The following is an 8,241-nucleotide window of genomic DNA, read 5'->3' as shown; positions in this document are numbered from 1 at the left end:
CTTGCAGATATTATACAGATAAATGGAGTAGATGTGTATGTATAGGTGTGTTTGTGTGTGTGTTGATGTATGTGTGTGTATCTGTGTGCATTGTCACGTGCATATGAATGAGTGTTTATGTGTGGACATATGAATACGTGTCTGTGTCTTGGAGATATTATACAGATAAATGGAGTGGGTGTGTATGTATAGGTATGTGGATGTGTGTGTGTGTGTGTGTGTGTGTGTGTGTGTGTGTGTGTGTGTGTGTGTGTGTGTGTGTGTGTTGATGTATGTGTGTCTGTGTATCTATGTGAGTGTGCATTGTCACGTGCATATGAAGGAGTGTGTATGTGTGGACATATCAATATGTGTCCGTGTCGTGGAGATATCCAGATAAGGGGAGTAGGTGTGTAGTGTTGGTATAGTTATGTGCATTTGTGTGTGTTTATGTGTGTGTCTGTGTATCTATGTGACTGTGCAATCTGTGCATTGTCACGTGCATGAGTGTGTATGTGTGGACATAATAGTAATGAATAGTGTCTGTGTCTTTAGGCCATATTGTGACTAGCATTTTCGTTTAGTTCCGTTCCCACGGCAGGGGCACTACACACTTTTTTCTCCATAAAAGAGATCTATAGGTAGAAAGTACAAATAAAAAAGTTCTACTCGTGTTATCCTGCAGTATTTTTTTAATCAGTGGTCAAAGACGGCACTATTTCTTACTAGGCGTACTAATCTGTGCAAGGGGAGTGGTGTGGTTTTGGTCACGTGGACCAATCGCGTAGCCGCTTTATTCCCTTGCCGTAATAACATTAGAGCCATGGCGACCACCAGTTCAAGCAGCGAAGAGGGGAAAAAGAAACCAAAACAGCGGAAAAAAGTGCGTAAAAGCCGGGAATCAAAGGACTCCAAACGATGCTATATGCACTTTTTGTCAGTACAGAATGAGGACGTGCAGGATTTTACCCAGACAAGGTGGGACACTTACAGGTCTGTCGTCAAACAGTGGCTTTGTCTGGACGGCGATAGTAAAGTTATCGCTGAAACTTTTAAACATTGCGTGGACGTGGATTTTGACCATGTTCCCGAGGACGCTGGATTTCACGCGACGTGTTACCGTCGCTTTATTTGTAAAAGACGTTTGGGTTTGGCTGAGAAACGCTGCACACAGATGGTGCAGGGGGGGGGAGAAGAAGAACCAGATGCAGCCGCAGCCTCGGACAGCATCGGCCCCGACGGAGCCACGTCTGAAACCCCCCGAAAGAAACTTCGGTCTCGGACAGGTTTGCCCGTCCGTTCTGCTGGCCCTGTCCTTCCAGCCATCTGCATCATTTGTAAAAAGGTGGACAAATATATTACTGTTGGTGGAAAACGGAAGAAGGATCAACTTTCACAAGCAGAGACAGTGTCTGCAGGTAAGCGACCCCCCCCCTCTCTCTCTCTCTCTATCTCACACACACACACACACACACACACACACACACACACACACACACACACACACACACACACACACACACACACACACGGGACTGAAAAACATGGAACAAGGAAGTGTGCAGATAGACAGGCAGAAAAGGCGGTGGTCTTGTGATGTAGTTGATTTATATATTATATTATATTACTTATCATTGATAAAAAAAATGTGTATCTACAGAACAGAGACTGAAACACCAAGGGGGGGCAGGTCACAAGTGCCAGCTGGCCCATTGTTCACTGTGTTATTTACAGCCCCCAAACCAACACACACACACACACACACACACACACACACAGAGAGAGAGAGAGAGGGAGCATTTTATTTTATTGCCTTGATCTCCTTGCCCCCCCCACCTCTTTTTTCTTGTAATAACAATACAATGGATAAAAGATACAAAAACAAATGTCACCCACTTTTTTTTTATTATAAAATGTGTGATTTGACAGTAAAGCTGATTATAACTTTTTTTTGTTTTCAGGCCAGTTGCGGAAGGCTGCTGAGAAGAAGGAAGACTCTAGCGTTCTTTTGCATATCAAAGACAAAGACTGTGTGTCTCTGGAAGTGCGTTACCACAGGTCCTGTTACAGAGAATACACAAGGTCCTTGTCAAAGTCTACGGCAACACATACTGCAACCACAGATGAAGTGTGAGTTATTACATTGCATTAACACTGCACATTTCAAAAGTAAGGCTTTGACCTACAACAAATACTATTTTGTCTGTCTTTAGATACAATGTTGACAGCAGACCTCTTTGCACATGTTAAGTATTTTTTTGTCTGCGTGTGTGTGTTTTCAGAAATGAACAACCCTTTGCTGCCAGCTACAAGATATTCTGCGAACGAGTCATCCGTCAAAGGATTATCGATAAACAAGAAATCCTGAAAATGAACCAACTAAGGAAGAAATTCATAGACATCGTTAAGAAGAATGAGGATATTGATGCTTCAGACTACAGGTAACTGTGTCCTTGACAGTTCAGTAAATAAAAAAGAACCTCTTTCATACTGAAAAGTTTCCATTTTATTGATTTATTCGCTCACAGGAAAGGCTGACAGTATGTTTAAATGTATTTGTTTGTCATTGTGAAAAAAATCCCTTTATTTATACATTTGTGCTCGTCTTTTTCTATATTTTCATGTTGCAGGCAGGATAAACTGAAAAAGCGGTTGGCCCGTGATTTCCCCCAGCTGGTGTTTCACAGCCCTGCAACGCGCAACATCTCCGAACTGGTTTTTGTTGAAACATTATCAGCAGATACACTGTTAGACAGGCTACCGCATCCATCAGACACGACAACAACTGAGTCAACCGAGGTAAGCCAAGCTGAAAGTGACAATGAACACACATCTGGACAAACTACAGAGCACACAAGGACACTGTACAGTGCAGGACTGATATTGAAGAGACTTGTGAATGAAACTCCCGGGATGAAATGCCCCTGGCCTCCCACAGCAGAGGATTTGAATGTTTCTGACGCAAAATCTGTTGTGCCAGTTGAACTATTCAATGTGATTTCCTGGATTATAGGTGCAACAGAGGAACCAACACTAGACCATTATGTTGATATTCCTGAAGATGTGAACCTAAAAGTTTTATCTGTTTGTCAAGACATTGTGTATCTTGCTTCTAAAGGTCGGAAGCAGACGCCTAAGTCACTGTGTCTTGGTCTAACTGTTCGCCATTTAACAGGTTCATCCAATGTTCTGTCACTACTGAACAGATTAGGACACTGTGCTTCATGGAACACAGTTGTCAGTCTAGACACTAGCCTAGCGTCACTACAACTTCTAGAGGGCAGAGACAAAATCCCTAAGGGGTTCTCAAAGAAGGCACCAACCATACTGGTGTGGGATAACATCGATTTTGGGGAGGAGACACTGTCAGGTCGTGGAACTACTCACCATACAAATGGCATTATGGTACAAAGTTCTGTTGTTGAAACAATGTCTAGACCAGACAGACAGCCACTGCCGAAGTCAGTTTACACATTCAAAGCACCTCCTAGCATCCCGCTACAACACTATCCACAGACTAAAAGACAAGGGCCACAGAACTTGCTTCAGGATGAAAGTGTTCCATTGCAGGTGGAAACGTACAGGTTGAACACTGTGTCTGCTGCCAAAACAGAACTGGCATATGTTTTAGTGAAGAACACAGATGCTGAAGCATGTACAGTACCAGGCTGGACAGGTTTCCACACAATGCTACAAAGTGATGCCACTCTACCTAAGTCAGCACTGTATTATCTTCCAGTCATTGAGGCTTCACCGACAGAGATGTCAACAGTTAACACTATTCTGAAGCGAAGTGTTGAACTTGCTGATCAGCTAGAACTGGACCATGTAGTGTTAGTTTTTGACCAAGCTATATATGCCAAAGCTCAGCAAATCCGCTGGAAAGATGATGAGTTGACAAAGCGTCTTGTGGTTAGACTAGGTGAGTTTCATACATGCATGTCCTTCCTAGGCATTTTAGGAAAAAGATTTGGTGATGCAGGACTGCAAGACATACTCATCGAGTCTGAAGTCGTTGCCCAAGGATCCATCAATGGTGTGATCAGTGGTCATCATTACAACCGCAGCATGAGGGCACACAAACTTATGTATGAGAGTCTGCAACGTGCCAGATTCAGCACATTCCTAGACTCATTAACACCAGAGGAGAGAGATGAGTGCATGGCTGTCATCACTGAGATCAAAGACGCTTTCCCAGACAGAACAATGGATGTTTTGTGTGCAAATGAGAACTTTGACAAAATGTGTTCAAAGTATGCCGTCTTTGTGGAAACGAGAAGTGCAGAAAACCCAACGTTTGCCTTCTGGAGTTCATACATTGACATGGTACAAATACTACTGCTGTTTGTGAGAGCAACACGTGAATCAGACTGGCAGCTTCACCTGTCAACAGTGCGCCTGATGATGGCATGGTTTTTTGCTTACGACCGTGTAAACTATGCTAGGTATTTGCCTTCATACTGGCTGGAAATGGTCAATTTGCCTCTCACACATCCTTCTTGTCACAAAGACCTCAGTGTAAAAGGCCAGTGGACTGTCCAACGTCAAAGTGCCCATGGATTTGCCTCCATTGCTTGTGACCAGGCTATTGAGCAAACATGCAATAGAGATTCCAAGACAAAGGGTGGCTGGACAGGGATAACACTGAATCGGGCTGCAGTGTCTCGCTGGATATTGTCACAACATGAAAGAGCTGCCATAGCTAGACAATGTGAGTCAATGGCTGGTAAATCTCCTGAAACACGGAGACGAAAAGATCTGGACCAAACACGGATTCATGCCGATGAAAATGCTGTGACCAGAATAAGTTCCACCATAGATTCTATGCTGAACCCATTTGACATACACCAAGATGGCATTGTTTGTCTTAGCTCAGGGACAGTAGCAGCTGAAGATGTCAAGAATGATTTGCTTGCAGCACAAGAAAGAGGTGAAGAAGCTGTCAAAGTCTTTTTGGACCAAAGACTGTTGTCAAAATCAGTCGACATTTTCGCCCCCATCAAGGCACAAAAACTGAAGACCTTCAGTGACCAGGCAAAGACAAAGAAGAAATCTGCAGCAGGCAAAGATGTGATTCTGCGTGCTGACAAGAAACTGTTCTCCAGACTACTCATTGTTGGTCAAACTAGAAAGATAGACCTGAGGGAAGTTCTGTCCTACTCCTTGGGAACGGTTTCATATCCTTTAGCCAGTACTGACGGGTCACTAGCTAAAACAAACAAATCAGCTCTGATGAATATATTGGAGAACAAAGACAAAGACTGCTTAGTTCAACAAGTTCCGTCAGATGGAGCTATTCTCTTCGATGGCATGGCAGTCATTCAAGCCATTCGTTCCAAACCGGCTACCTTTGGAGAATTGGCTGAAAACGTACTACAGTATGTGCTCAAATTAGCTCTGCAGCACAAGTGTACACGGATAGACTTTGTCATTGACCAGTATCCAAAAATTAGCATTAAGAACCTAGAGCGGTCACGTAGGGCTGGGGTCGGTACACAACGGGTGCAAATCTATGGACGGGATCAAAAGGCACCAACGCAATGGAAAAAGTTTCTATCAGATGGAACAAACAAAGCAGAACTGGCAGAATTCCTCTATGTTGCATGGCGAGATGCTGACCTCACCATTTTGGGCAGGGACCTCAGCTTGTACATAGCACATGGAGAACTGTGTCACTGTGTTTCCGTAAAAGAGGGTTCACAAACTGTCACTGCTGTTCAAGAACTGACATGTGACCATGAGGAATATGACACTAGGGTATTTGTACATGCACAGCATGCTGCACAAGAACACCAAACTGTAGTCATCAAAAGCCCCGATACTGACGTGGCAGTGATTGCTGTAAGTCTGCAGAAAGATTTACAGTGTAGCTTGTATTTCTTCACAGGAGTAGGCAACAGAACGAGGATCATTGATGTGGCTAAGGTGTCAGCAGCTCTTGGCACCAGTGTTTGTTCTGCACTCATTGGCATCCATACCTTCACAGGTTGTGACTCGACCAGTGCCTTTCATGGCAAGGGCAAAGGGAAGACATTTTCTCTTGCTTGCCAGAAAGAAGAATACCTGACTGGGTTCACAAATCTTGGCAGCAGTTTTAACCTTGACCAGTCAACTTTCAACACACTGAGCAAATATGTGTGCCACCTGTATGGCCAATCATCTGCCAAAAACGTGAACGATGCAAGGTACAAATCATTTTGTACGGCATCATCAGCTTTGCCAGAACTGTCCATTCCCCCAACAAGTGATGCTCTCCACCAACATTGCAAAAGGGCAAACTACCAAGCAGCAGTGATGAGACGTTCTCTGACTAGTAGGATGTGTGCTCCTTCACCCATTGGCAATGGATGGGGCATGGAGGATGGGGAGTTAACAGTAACATGGATGACTAGAAATCCTGCCCCTGATAGTGTGTTGCAGGTAGTCCACTGTAATTGTAAAAAAAGCAAATGTGAAACTGGAAGATGTTCATGCATGTCTGCAAAACTGTCTTGCACTGATTTATGTCACTGCCAGGACTGTGAAAATGTGTCAAAGGAAACAGAAGAAAGAGGTACATGGGATGATGACTCTGATGAAAGTGATAGGGATGAGTAACCCAACATGTTACTATGTAGGCCTACTACTTGTTTTGTTCAAGAATTATTAAATTGTTAAAGAATTGCCACACTGCCTACATCCAGTTAAATGCAATGCATAAATGCAAACAGCACAGACTACTTACACAGCCAACAGAAGGTTTTATTGTGATGCATTTGTATGCTATTTTGTATTTTCATATATTTCCTTGGCGGGGGGGGGGGGGGGGGGGGTGTACAAATGACAGATGCTGTGACACTTTGTGGTACTTGAATAAATGTTTCATACCATATGTTGTGTAATAATTCTGACCTCTAGTACTTTAATTTTTAGTCTTGTCCATTTTTTGCATTATTCCAATTTAGGGGGCGTGGTAACATTTTGATAGATTTTCTGCCATTTTGGTCCAAGGTGCCCTGATTTTCTTTTCTACCTTTCATTACACAGTAGGTTGAGACATTTTTTATGTATGAAACATAAGCTTTTGGCACAATTTACTGTGGAGGTTTCATTGTACTGTGTGGCAAACACTTAAGTTGAAGCATATTCTTTAACAAATATGCTACATTTCATGATCTAAATTCACATATGAGTAAACTAAAGGCACCAATACTTGTTTCAGATGTTAAGTATATGCATTTTAGCATTTATGACATTTGAGAAAGATTTTGTGTTGCCAAAAACACATTTTACAAGCAAAAACAGCAGCACAAGATTTTCGTTTTTTGGTTATAAACTGTTTATACATTTCTGGCTTGTGACAAAATACTGCAGGATATTATGAGTAGAACTTTTAACCCAAAGTCCAGAAGGGTATTGTCTATGAAAAAATGCATTGAATGAGTAGTGCCCATGACATGGGAACGAAACTCATTTTCTAAGCACTTTTTCATGGGTCCCAACACGGCCTACTTGGAGATATGCAGATAAAGGGAGTGGGTGCAGTATTCACCTCATGTTCATACGCTGCAGTGGGCCAAATTCTTCCGGGTTGTTTTAACACTTCCGGTGGTCACGCCGCGAAATACAAAAGAACGTCAGAAGAAGACAGTTGTTTTTGTAGCGGACAGTGCAGCGGGTAAAACAGAGATCTAGCCTACTACTTTGAGCTCGGTACACAGCAAACAAGCGGAGTATCCACTGTTAGCCAGGTCAGATAACGTTATCGTCGACAATGAAGAGCACTTTCTTGTAAAACATACCTGGACTCCAACAAAGAAATCTTCAGATGGTTTTCTTTCCTCTGAGCGCAGCTCGAGCCACTTACACCTATAAGACCTGCAGAGGTTAACGTAATTCCCTGGAATGCGAGAATTAACACGTTCACTGCCATTGACGAGATATCTCGGCTTACAAAATCCAACGGTTGACTGCCAATGACGAGATATCTCGGCTTAAAAAAAAAAAAAAAAATTGACGGTGGGACGTGGATCCAACCCTTTTACGTCTCCTATACAAATATTGGAGGTATTGAATGTGTATAATCTATTTTACCGACCCACTGAGTGGCGACATGTCTCTCCAGAGTAGAAAGAGGCGAGCCAAAACTGCAGGGAAAAGCGCGAGGAAGCCGTTCTCATACTGTAAAATGGATGGCGAAAACGCTTTCGCTTTCGCACTGACGCACAGCGGTGGCAACGGTGGGGGGTTCCAAGAATAGACTGGGTGCACACTTTGAAACAC

At 43.2% G+C, this 8,241-nt stretch overlaps 1 long non-coding RNA gene across 1 annotated transcript; it reads left to right on the top strand.

Moving 5' to 3' along the window:
* Window positions 1–608: 608 nt before the first annotated feature.
* On the top strand, window positions 609–6,740 carry LOC310779361. The gene is made up of 3 exons (XR_014552835.1): window positions 609–1,397; window positions 1,941–2,420; window positions 2,610–6,740. It is a non-coding gene; the product is annotated as an uncharacterized lncRNA (long non-coding RNA).
* Window positions 6,741–8,241: the final 1,501 nt, after the last annotated feature.

The sequence above is a fragment of the Poromitra crassiceps genome (genome assembly GCF_964638095.1).
Source record: "Poromitra crassiceps genome assembly, chromosome: 7".
Classification (NCBI taxonomy): Eukaryota; Metazoa; Chordata; class Actinopteri; order Beryciformes; family Melamphaidae; genus Poromitra; species Poromitra crassiceps.
This window is presented reverse-complemented; position numbering and strand designations above follow the sequence as displayed.